Below are 11,954 nucleotides of genomic sequence, written 5' to 3'. Positions count from 1 at the left end.
TCTCTCTCTCTCTCTCTCTCTCTCTCTCTCTTTCGCATGAACTCAACACATTCCAAACCTTTTTTAAAATATCTCATTCTTTAATTTTCTCTACTTTATACATACATATGTATATATATATATATGTATGTATATATATATATATATATGTATGTATATATATATATATATATATATATTCCATGCAAGCTTGCATATGTGCCACCTATGGACCATTGCTTGAATTATATACCATGACTTTTTTTATTACTCTTTTTTTTTATAAAAACTTTTCTCTACTTTTTTGATAGAATTCTCTCTTTATGGTCTCTCTTCCCCCTCCCCCCCCCCCCCCCCCAACACACACACAGACACAGACACACACATCTTCCATGTGGGCCACCTATAGAGCATTTCATATGGGATATTTATGGACCATTGCTTGCATTATATACACCACCTATGCCTCTCTCTCTCTCTCTCTCCTTTTATAGTAGGTTCACCTCTCTCTCCCTCTGGTGCGTAGATCGGACGCAGGTAGCTCACGTAATGAATTCCCAAAGGTCCCCAAGAACAAAGCACTCTACTTTTTAGCACAAAAACCAATGTGAAAGCAAGCATGACATGAGACAAAAGACAAATTGGGTTGAATCTCCCCCATGCCTTGTGTGAGCGCTTCACAAAGCATGTATTTAATATATATTTTCAATCTTTTTGCTCAAAAATAGCCCAATTACAAAAATATACAAGCTTTTAGCTTTTGAGTTTGCTTTCTACCAAAAATAGGAAAATAAAGCTAATGGACGGTGCCCAAAGAGTCTGGCACGCCCAATCTCAATGTTCAAATAAAAATAACATAACCAGACGCATAAGCGCATACAAAATAATAATAAATAGTCGATGTCTCTATAGACATAATCAAAATATAGGCGTGGCGCCTATCAAAATATAGTCGAAAGGTCGAAAACTCGCTAGACTCCAATGCTTTCCTCCGCCACTGCTGCTATCTCTACACATCAACTGAAGCATTCACAATCGTTAGTAAAATAACACAATTAAACCGACAAAAGTGAATACCTAGCAGTCTTCAGCTACATAAATAAATCAACTGGTTAGAAATAAATCCTAACCTTAATTTATTACGAGTGCGCACTCTAAACTCATAAACGTTTATTAATTTAATATGCATTTTGTGGAATCACCCGCTATGGAATCACCCATGTACACACTAAATTAATGAAACGCCCGAAAAGGACAGGCGTCCCCATCAACTTCTCGCACAAAGAATCCTCTTTGCGTATGAGCCCCGGTCATCTAAGTTTACGGAATCCACCGTAAAACCTCACGGAATCCACCGTGGAATATGCCTCCTGGCATCATACCCCCGGGGTGGGATAGCAATTGACCTCAATTGCTATTAGCTCAATGTGGAGCTAACAGAGTGGGGAAAGCATTTAGGTCTCTAGCGTGCATCCATTGTGCTTCTTCTACAGGATGGTTCTTAAATTTCACTAGATATCTAGAGTACCTTCTGCCAGTTCTAGTGGTCATGTAGTCAGTGTCTATGATGGCTTCTGGTTCAAGGATTTCAGTCTCTTCTTCTAGTAAAGGTGGGTTTTCATAGACAGGGTGGATAGGTAATTGTCCTCTAAATGGTCTCAATAAACTAATATGAAATGTATTATGAATTTTCCAATGAGATGGCAATTCTAACTTGAATGCATTGTCATTAATCTTATGAATGATTCTAAATGGTCCGTAGAATCTAGGGGCTAATTTAACAACTGGATGTCTATCTACACTTTGCAGTCTACGCTTTTCTATTCTAAGCCAAACATAATCATCAACTTTGAAATTCATGGCTTGTCTTTTCTTGTTGGCTTGTTTGGTATATGATTGTTGGGCTTTAGCAATCATATCCTTTACTTCATCAAAAATAGTGTTATGCATAACAGCAATATCATCGGCACTTTGTATTCTATTAGACAAAGATGCAACAGGTGTAGATAATCTATATCCATAAATAACTTCAAAAGGTGCTTTCTTTGTAGATGTGTGCGGGGTATTATTATATGCAAACTGTAATAAATGTAAATGAGTATCCCATGTCTGAGGTTTAGAGATAGTGTATGCACGTAAAAGATCTAAAATAGTGCTATTTGTGGCTTCTGTTTGTCCATTTGTTTCTGGATGAAATGCAGATGAAAAATCAATCTTTGTGCCTAGATTTGCAAACAGTGTAATCCAAAAATTATTACAAAATCTAGAATCTCTATCTGAAATAATCACTTTCGGCAATCCATGGTTAGTAAAAACAGTTTTCAAAAATAACTATGCTGCTTGTGATGCTGTTAAAGTTTTCTTACATGCAATGAAATATGCTTGCTTACTAAATCTGTCTACAATTGTCCAAATCATGTCATGGTTAGATTTAGTATTTGGTAAGCCAGTAATGAAATCCATAGATATATGTTCCCAAGGTTTAGATGGAATAGATAAAGGCATTAATAATCCATACTGTTTACCATGATGTCTCTTTATTCTTTGACAAATCAGACATTCAGAAACAAAATTAGACACATCTGCATCCATATGCGGCCAATAAAAATCTTCAGTTAACATGCGTAATGTAGAAATGATACCTCTATGACCTTGATATGGGGGACAATGAATTTCATTCAAAACAAAAGATCGGAATGGAATAGTAACACACAGTCTCTTTTCAAAGAACATGAATCCATCATTATATGACAATGAATCAACAGGAATGAAATTATTTTGAACTAATTTTTGCCAATCAGAATGAAAATTAATATCCTGGTGATATGTGTCTTTCATAGCAATCAAAGAATCAAAAGATATGATAGAAATGTTATGAATTGCAGGTCTTCTACTTAATGCATCGGCAACTACATTTTCTTTTCCAGGTTGGTATTGAATGATAGGATGGAAACTTTGAATGAATGAAGCCCATTTGATATGGCGGTCAGAAATTTGGGGTTGGCTAAGTAGATGTCTAATGCTTTGCTGGTCGGTCTTTATCATGAATTCTGAACCCATTAAATAATGCTTCCATTGTTTCAATGCTTGAACAACTGCTAAGAGTTCCTTGTCATAGGTAGAATATTTAAGCTCAGAGGGTTTCAGTTTAGAACTAGAATATGGTATTGGATGGTTATCTTGCATTAACACGGCTCCTATTCCTGATCCGCTAGCATCAGTCACAACTAGAAAGAATGGTCTATTAAAGTCAGGCAATTGTAGGACAGGGGCATTGGTCAATGCACGTTTAAGTAAATCAAAGGATTTCTGCTGGTTTTCAGTCCATTGATAAACAATGCCTTTCTTAAGAAGTTTGGTCAGTGGTAAAGCAAGTAATGAGAAATTACGTACAAACTTCCTATAGAAACTAGCAAGACCAAGGAATGAGCGTAATTCATGTACATTTTTAGGAATAGGCCAATGCAATATTGCGTCAATTTTCTTAGGATCAACTTTTATTCCTTCTTCTGATACAATATGACCTAGATATTCTATTTCTGTCTTAAAGAATTCACTCTTGTCAGGATTTGCAAACAATTGATTTTCTTTCAGTAATTGAAAAACTAATGATAAATGCTCATAATGCTCTTTTTCACTTTGACTGAACACTAAAATATCATCAAAGAAAACAATCACACAATACTGATATTTTAGAAAAATACGGTTCATCATTCTACTGAAAGTGGCAGGTGCATTAGTTAATCCGAATGGCATAACTAAGAATTCGTAATGGCCAAACTGTGTCCTGAATGCAGTCTTAAATATGTCGGATCTATCTAACCTCACCTGATGATATCCAGATTTAAGGTCAATTTTACTAAATATAGAAGATCCTTGCAGTTTGTCCATAAGGTCATCAACTCTAGGTATAGGATACCTATTCTTTACAGTGATCTTGTTTAATGCTCGGTAGTCAATACACATCCGATAAGTATTATTCTTTTTCTTGACTAAGAGCACAGGTGCACCGAATGGGGAACTGCTAGGTCGAATTAAACCTCTATTTAGTAATTCTTCTACTTGACTCTGGATTTCTTTTTGCTCTATTTGATTGTGCCTATATGGGGCTTTGCAAGGTGGTTGTGTGCCAGGTATTAGGTCAATCTTATGGTCTTCTGGACGTGATGGAGGTAAACCTGGTGGTAGGTCTTCTGCAAAACAATCCTTAAAATATGCAAGAAATTCCTTATGTCTAGGGTGCATATGAGTTTCTTTTGCGTGCAATTCATTCACCCAAATGAGATATGATTTAGTATTCTTGCGTAGTGCACGTTTTGCTTGAGTATGCGAAAGCAGTGGAAACATATGAGATGCATGCATACCAAATAATGTAATAGATTTTCCCTGAAAATTAAGATTCATTGTGTGTGTGGAATAATCTATATTGGGATTATGTTGGTGTCTCCATGGCATTCCTAGAATAATGTCGCTAGACTGTAATGGGACAACTAAGAAATTTCTTCTTTCAATATATGGACCAATTTGAATTTCTAAATCTTGAACTTCTTGTGTGCCATTGTACCTAGTGCCTAAAAATGCAGCTTTTATGCGATAGTGCGTAGGTACTGTATGTAATTTCAATTCCTTTACCAATTTTGCTGAAATAAAGTCATGCGTACTACCGTTATCATGCAATACAGTTCTTTCTTTTCCATGCACCATACATTTCATAGTCAACAATGAATGTAAAGTAGGCATACCTGGTAAAGTGTCGGAAGTAGTAGTAGGATCATCTTCTTCTTCAGTGAAGTCCGGCATATCCTCATGTTCGTCTTCGTCCATAGCTCCAAGGTAGTTGATATGTGCTGATGGCTTCTTTGAATGACAATTTGCTGCGAGATGCCCTGGCTGGTGACACTTGTAGCATACGATAGGCTTGGCTTTGGTCACATTATTTGCAATGGCTGGGAGTCTGGGTATATTTGGATTTGCTTGTTGGATAGGCTTAGGATTTGGATTGACAGTGGATGGTAATGCGGGTGGTTTAGGCCAATTCTTGCGGAAAGATGGTGATGAAAAACGACCTGGATTAAACCTTCTGAAATTTGAATTGAATTGTTTAGTTCCATAATTACCGTTTGCTTGGAATGGCTGTGGTCGTCGATCTCTTCCACGTAACTTATCTTCAGTGTCGTGAGCTAAGGAGATAGCATCTTCAAGGGTAGCAGGCTTGAACATATTCACCTCAGCGTAGTAATGTCCAAGAAGTCCAGACATGTACTTCCGCTTATGGGTCGTCTCTGGTACGTCTTCAAGCATGCGTAGCTGTAGAAGTGCATTCCAAAAACGCTCTGTATACTGTGGAATAGGCTCACGGTCGCGTTGTTGAAGTAAATCCCATTGCTTGATTGCCTTCTCATGAAATTGCGGTGGTAGAAAATTTTGCATAAACTTCTTCTTGAAATCTTCCCATGTAGCAGGACATTCTATGCTCTTGCGGACGACAGTCCACCAAAGTGATGCTCTATCTATCAGATGATTAGTAACACACTTGATTTTATCTTTCTCAGAATAAGTTTCCTCATGGAAATAGTCATCAAACTGGCTAATGAATGATAAAACAGTCTTTCCTTCTCTTATGCCATTGAAAGTGCGAAACTTGAAACTTCGTTTACTTATCTTGGATTCCTTGCGAATGGTTTGTGCTTCAAGAGTGGCGTCGATGGTACGGCGTATCAAATCTTCAGCTTGAGGTTCTTCTTTATCAGTGGACGCTCCTTGTAGCTTTGTCAATTGCGCTTGCAAGGCTTGCCTAGCTCTTCGCTCTTCGTCCAATTGCAACATGATAAGATCCAGCTTTTGTTCCATGGTAGGCTCGGGTAGGTCGTCTTCAGCCATAGGATCATCCATATGTGGGGTAGTCATCCTGTAGAACTCAACAAACCTTTCTCACTCAAAATCAGTTAGCGGAATGAGCGTAGCTCAAATTTGGGGTTACAAGGCTATGTATTTTGGGTATTTTCTTCTTCAATTTTCAGAAATTCTGAAATATTTCTGTCTCCGTTTGCTGAAAGTACTTCAACAAACTTGCAGATAGGTAAAACAGCTTGCTGCGAACAACTTTCCAGTTCTGAGTTTTTGCAAACGAACAAGTCTTCTAGGAGTTTCGAGCGTTAGTCAGTTCTGATTTAGTCTGACTTGCAGAGTTGCAGACTTAACAGACTTGCAGGGTTGTTGACTTGCTGAACTTAGCTGACTTGCAGGACTTGCAGGACTTGATTAGTGTCGACTTGCGAAACTTGTCTTCTGGAGTGCGTGACCCGGAGTTTGCAGACTTGTCAGATCTGTGTATCTTGTCAGACTTGATGAAAGTTGTGTGACTTAGCTTAAGTAACTAAGCTTAAGTTTAATAAGCTTAGTAACTTAGGCTTAATGAAGAAGAAGAGCCGTCAGAAAACGGCGCAAATCGTGGAGGATGTTTCTTCACGACTTGTATGTGAGGATGTAGGAGTGGTCTTCCGCCGACAGAGAGTGGTCCTTCGCGATCTGACAGTAGAAATAGGGGTTCTTGATCGCCAGAAGTCTGCCTGTATCGACGGTTCGCGACGAGATTGACTGTAGAGGCCGTTTGTTCCTGGAGCTCCGCCTTCGCCCGAGATTGGTAGCGATTGGAAGCCCTTGATCTCTGCTCCGCTCTGATACCACTGGTGCGCAGATCGGACGCAGGTAGCTCACGTAATGAATTCCCAAAGGTCCCCAAGAACAAAGCACTCTACTTTTTAGCACAAAAACCAATGTGAAAGCAAGCACGACATGAGACAAAAGACAAATTGGGTTGAATCTCCCCCATGCCTTGTGTGAGCGCTTCACAAAGCATGTATTTAATATATATTTTCAATCTTTTTGCTCAAAAATAGCCCAATTACAAAAATATACAAGCTTTTAGCTTTTGAGTTTGCTTTCTACCAAAAATAGGAAAATAAAGCTAATGGACGGTGCCCAAAGAGTCTGGCACGCCCAATCTCAATGTTCAAATAAAAATAACATAACCAGGCGCATAAGCGCATACAAAATAATAATAAATAGTCGATGTCTCTATAGACATAATCAAAATATAGGCGTGGCGCCTATCAAAATATAGTCGAAAGGTCGAAAACTCGCTAGACTCCAATGCTTTCCTCCGCCACTGCTGCTATCTCTACACATCAACTGAAGCATTCACAATCGTTAGTAAAATAACACAATTAAACCGACAAAAGTGAATACCTAGCAGTCTTCAGCTACATAAATAAATCAACTGGTTAGAAATAAATCCTAACCTTAATTTATTACGAGTGCGCACTCTAAACTCATAAACGTTTATTAATTTAATATGCATTTTGCGGAATCACCCGCTATGGAATCACCCATGTACACACTAAATTAATGAAACGCCCGAAAAGGACAGGCGTCCCCATCAACTTCTCGCACAAAGAATCCTCTTTGCGTATGAGCCCCGGTCATCTAAGTTTACGGAATCCACCGTAAAACCTCACGGAATCCACCGTGGAATATGCCTCCTGGCATCACCCTCACTCCCTCTCTCCTTCCCTCTCTCTCTCTCTCTCTCTCTCATGCAATCAAAGTATTCCAAACCTTTTTTTTTGTTTTTTTTTTTGCCTTTGATTTATGATACAAGGAAATCTGTTTGAAGGCCATGAGAAGGAGAAATGGGGTTCTATATGTTGGAAATTAATACGAGGAATGAGGGGGAGGGGGTGGAAACAAAGTCTTGATTGGTGCAAACAAAAATGAAGATTATGTGACACTACGTGGGATCATTGCATGGGATGTAGTTGGAGTGGTAGGTGTACTTCAAGAGGTGAAAGCTGGTGATGTATGTTTTCATCGACAAAGTTTTGGGAAGACAATACTTGTTAGATTTGAGATCAAAAGGCAAAGACATGCGCCTATTGAAAAGTGCACTAATTGGCCATAAGTGCACTAATTGACCCAAGGAGAACAGGGCATCGGCCCCAGGTCCTATCTCGGTACCCAAGAACCTACCAAGCCCTCGCAAGGCAGCACTTAATCCTTTTCTAACACTCACTTTTATTTTCGCTCCAACCTTCCTTACTTTCTCACTTTCCAGCGAGATGCCACCCCTAGAAAGACAAGGCATCGGCCCCCGGGTCTGACTCGTCCCCAGGAACCTACCAGGCCTCCGTAAGGCGATGATCAATTGCTTATAAAATTTTCTTTTTTTTTCCTATTTTTATAGGGGTTAGAACCCTTTTTTACACACCTTTGTATATATTTATTTTCTTTTGAGATATTCAAGGTTTTTTCCTCTCTATCATCATTATTTTTCCCTCTGCAGGCTTCTCTAACTGCCTCACAACTAAGCAAGAACTCCTAGAATGGCTACCTAACAGGCTAGCAGAACAGGGTCACTAGGACTACCTTCTAAAACAGGTCTTTTGATGCTTGACAATGTCTTTACAGGAGGCAACGATTACTCAGACCTCCCTTAGACATACCTAACCTAAACTTGGGACTTCATGCCTTGGACGCCGGTCCCCAACAACAAAAGAAAATCCCCTACAAGTACACAGACACATATAGTGTAAAAACATGGTACTCGTAAAGGAGAGATATCACCTGGATATGGCCATGAGAAGCTTCCGCGTGACATAGGCTCCTTCCAAGCTCTTCTTTGAACCTGTCTAGCACAGAATTAAAACAAGAAACCATTAACCACACTTGTACTAAATAGACAACTGGCCCTCTTGGCCTAATGAAATAAAACATTTAAAACCTTGCAAAACTTGCCCTCTTGGCCTAACGAAATCAAACAGAATAGCACCTATACATCCCTCCCTGAAATAGTATAGATATACAATAATATGCTCCTTTCCAAGGAGGAAAAATAGGACTCGCAGCCCTAAACTAAATGCATAAGATTATGACCCATCCCTCCTGCATATATAGCAACAGGCGTATGTGTAAAATGTTGTCTAATCAGCCTATGGGTCCAGGATAACAACGATAGATTGGTCTCGGCTACTCTTTGCATCACCCATATTAACCATCACCTGCCATACATTGCATGCTCTGATAACATTCCCTATAAGCGATCGGATCCTATCTCATTATTGATAGCAATATCCAAACTAGGACCATAGTTGAAGAAAAGGTCTTCTTCATAAGCAAGATTTGCTAGTGAATTCGCAAGCTGATTCCAGTAATGTGGAATCAGTTGAAGAGACACTCTCTCAAACTCCTCAAGTAGGGTCATAGCAGTTCGATGATACATACATAGGATGGGATTCCACACTGTGTATGTCCCATCTAGCTGATTCAAGATCAACTTGGAATCCCCTTTTACTAACAACCACCGAATACCACCTTGTTTGGCAATATGCAGTCCCATAATCAAGGCTTTATACTCCGCCATATTGTTAGTGAATCCTACCCCGAGATAAGCAGCTAACTTCATCATAACTCTACATCGGGGATCTCGGATTACTACTCCAACACTCCCTTTTTTATTAGGGCCCCTAGACGCTCCGTCAAAATATAATGTGTACGTCCATAATGGGTTGACACACCCTGCCATCACGAACTCCTCTATTCATAATTATGATAGTCAAAATTTAGCATGTTTAGAGGACGAACTGACTGCTGCATCTCGCGTTCTTCATTAAACTCAACACGGATACTTGTCAACATTCATAAGTAGTGATGGCAGAAGACTTTGATCTCCCACACAGAGATTCCTGATGCCAGGAGGTATATTTCACAGTGGATTCCGTGCCACGGTGGATTCCGTGAGGTTTTACGTAAAATTTGATGACCGGGGCTCATACACAAAGTGGATTCTTTGTGCGAGAAGTTGATGGGGACGCCTATCCTTTTTGGGCGCTTCATTAATTTAGTGTGTACATGGGTGATTCCGCAAAATGCATATTAAATTAATAAACATTTATGAGTTTAGAGTGCGCACTCGTAATAAATTAAGGTTAGGATTTATTTCTAACCATTTGATTTATTTATGTAGCTGAAGACTGCTAGGTATTCACTTTTGTTGGTTTAATTGTATTATTTTACTAACGATTGTGAATGCTTCAGTTGATGTGTAGAGATAGCAGCAGTGGCGGAGGAAAGCATTGAAGGATAGCGAGTACTCGATTTATTGATTATATTTTGATGGGCGTCACGCCTATATTTTGTCACGCCTATTTATTGAGGTGTCGGATATTTATTATTATTTTGTATGCGCATTGGCGCAGGATTATGTTATTTTTACTTGGACATTGTATTGGGCATGCCAGACTCTTTGGGCACCACCCATTAGCTTTATTCCTATTTTGTGTTAAAGCAAACTCAAAAGCTAAAAGCTTGCTATTTTGTAATTTGGGCTATTATTTGAGCTTGAAGATGATTAATACATAAAATACATGCTTTGTGGAACGCTCACACAAGGCATGGGGGGAGATTGTACCCAATTGGTCTCTTGCTCTTGTCGTTCATGCTTTTTACCTTGTAGTTTGTGCAAAAAGTAGAGTTCTATTGTTCTTGGGGACCTTCCGGCATTCACTACGTGAGCGTACAGCATTCGATCTGCACACCAGTGGTATCAGAGCGAAGCTGAGATCAAGAGCTTCCAATCGCTACCCATCTTGTGCGAAGGCGGAGCTCCTGGAACGATCGGGCTCTACGGTCAATCTCGTCGCGAACGGTCGATACAGGCAGATTCCTGGCGATCAAGAACCCCTGTTTCCATCATCGTATCGCGAAAGACCGGTCTGCAGAGACGGAGGACCACTCCTACATCCTCACATACAAGTCGTCAACAAACAGAGATAAGCTCTCATAATCCCAAAAGTTTAAAAGCTTAATCAAGCTTTAAAAGCTTAATAAGCTTAGTTTAAGCTTAAAGAAGCTTAAACATCACGAATTTTTTCGGCGCCTCTCAGAATATCAACGATTTTTTTGCCGCGTTGAAAAACGCCCCCCCTCCCCCACGATTTCACGTTTTTGTTGAGTAAGCTTAAAAGCTTACTTACCAAAGCTCTAAGTCAGTTAAGCCTTACAACTCTGCAAGTCTGCGAAGTCCAAGTTCTGTAAGTATTCTAAGTCGAAGTTCTGCAAGTTTCGTAAAGCAAGCAAGTTCTGCAAATCAACAAACTCTGCAAGTTACATTAGTCTGGTACTCTGCAAGTCAGACAAGTCAACTGGAGTCAAAACTAACTTCTGTCCAAAACTCATAGAAGGGCTGCTCTTGTGCAGAAACTCCGAACTGCAAAGTTGTTCATTGGAAGGTACTCTACCCATACGCAGGTTTGCTGAAGCATTTTCAGCATACCAAGAAGGATAAAACATAGATTTTCCAAAGATTGTGAAAGCCAACCCAAAAATACATAAGCCTTGTATTCCCGAACTTGTGCTACGCTTATCCCGCTAACTTGATTTTGAGTGAGAAAGGTCTTTTGAGTTTTGCAGGATGATTGAACCACATATGGATGATTTAATGGCTGAAGGTGACCTATCTGAACCTACGATGGAGCAAAAGCTGGACTTAATTATGATGCAATTGGATGAAGAACGACGGGCTAGGCAAGCATTGCAAGTTCAATTGGAAAATTTACAAAGATCGTCTACCGACAAAGAGGAACCTCAATCTGAAGATCTTATCCGACGTACCATCGATGCAACTCTCGAAGCTCAAACCATCCGCAAGGAATCAAAGATAAGTAAAAGAAGTTTCAAATTCCATACTTTCAATGACATTCGAGAGGGAAAAACTGTTCTTGCATTCATTAGTCGGTTTGACGACTACTTTCATGAGGAAACCTATGCAGAAAAAGATAAAATCAAGTGTGTCACTAATCATTTAGTGGACAGAGCATCTCTTTGGTGGACTGTAGTACGCAAGAGTATAGATTGTCTCGCTAGTTGGGAGAATTTCAAGAAGAAGTTTATGCAAAATTTCCTTCCTCCACAATTTCATG

The sequence above is a fragment of the Lygodium microphyllum genome, chromosome 11 (genome assembly GCF_053477565.2).
Source record: "Lygodium microphyllum isolate KBCC chromosome 11, Lygodium_microphyllum_v1.1.10, whole genome shotgun sequence".
NCBI lineage: Eukaryota > Viridiplantae > Streptophyta > Polypodiopsida > Schizaeales > Lygodiaceae > Lygodium > Lygodium microphyllum.
Note: the sequence above shows the minus strand (reverse complement) of the source record.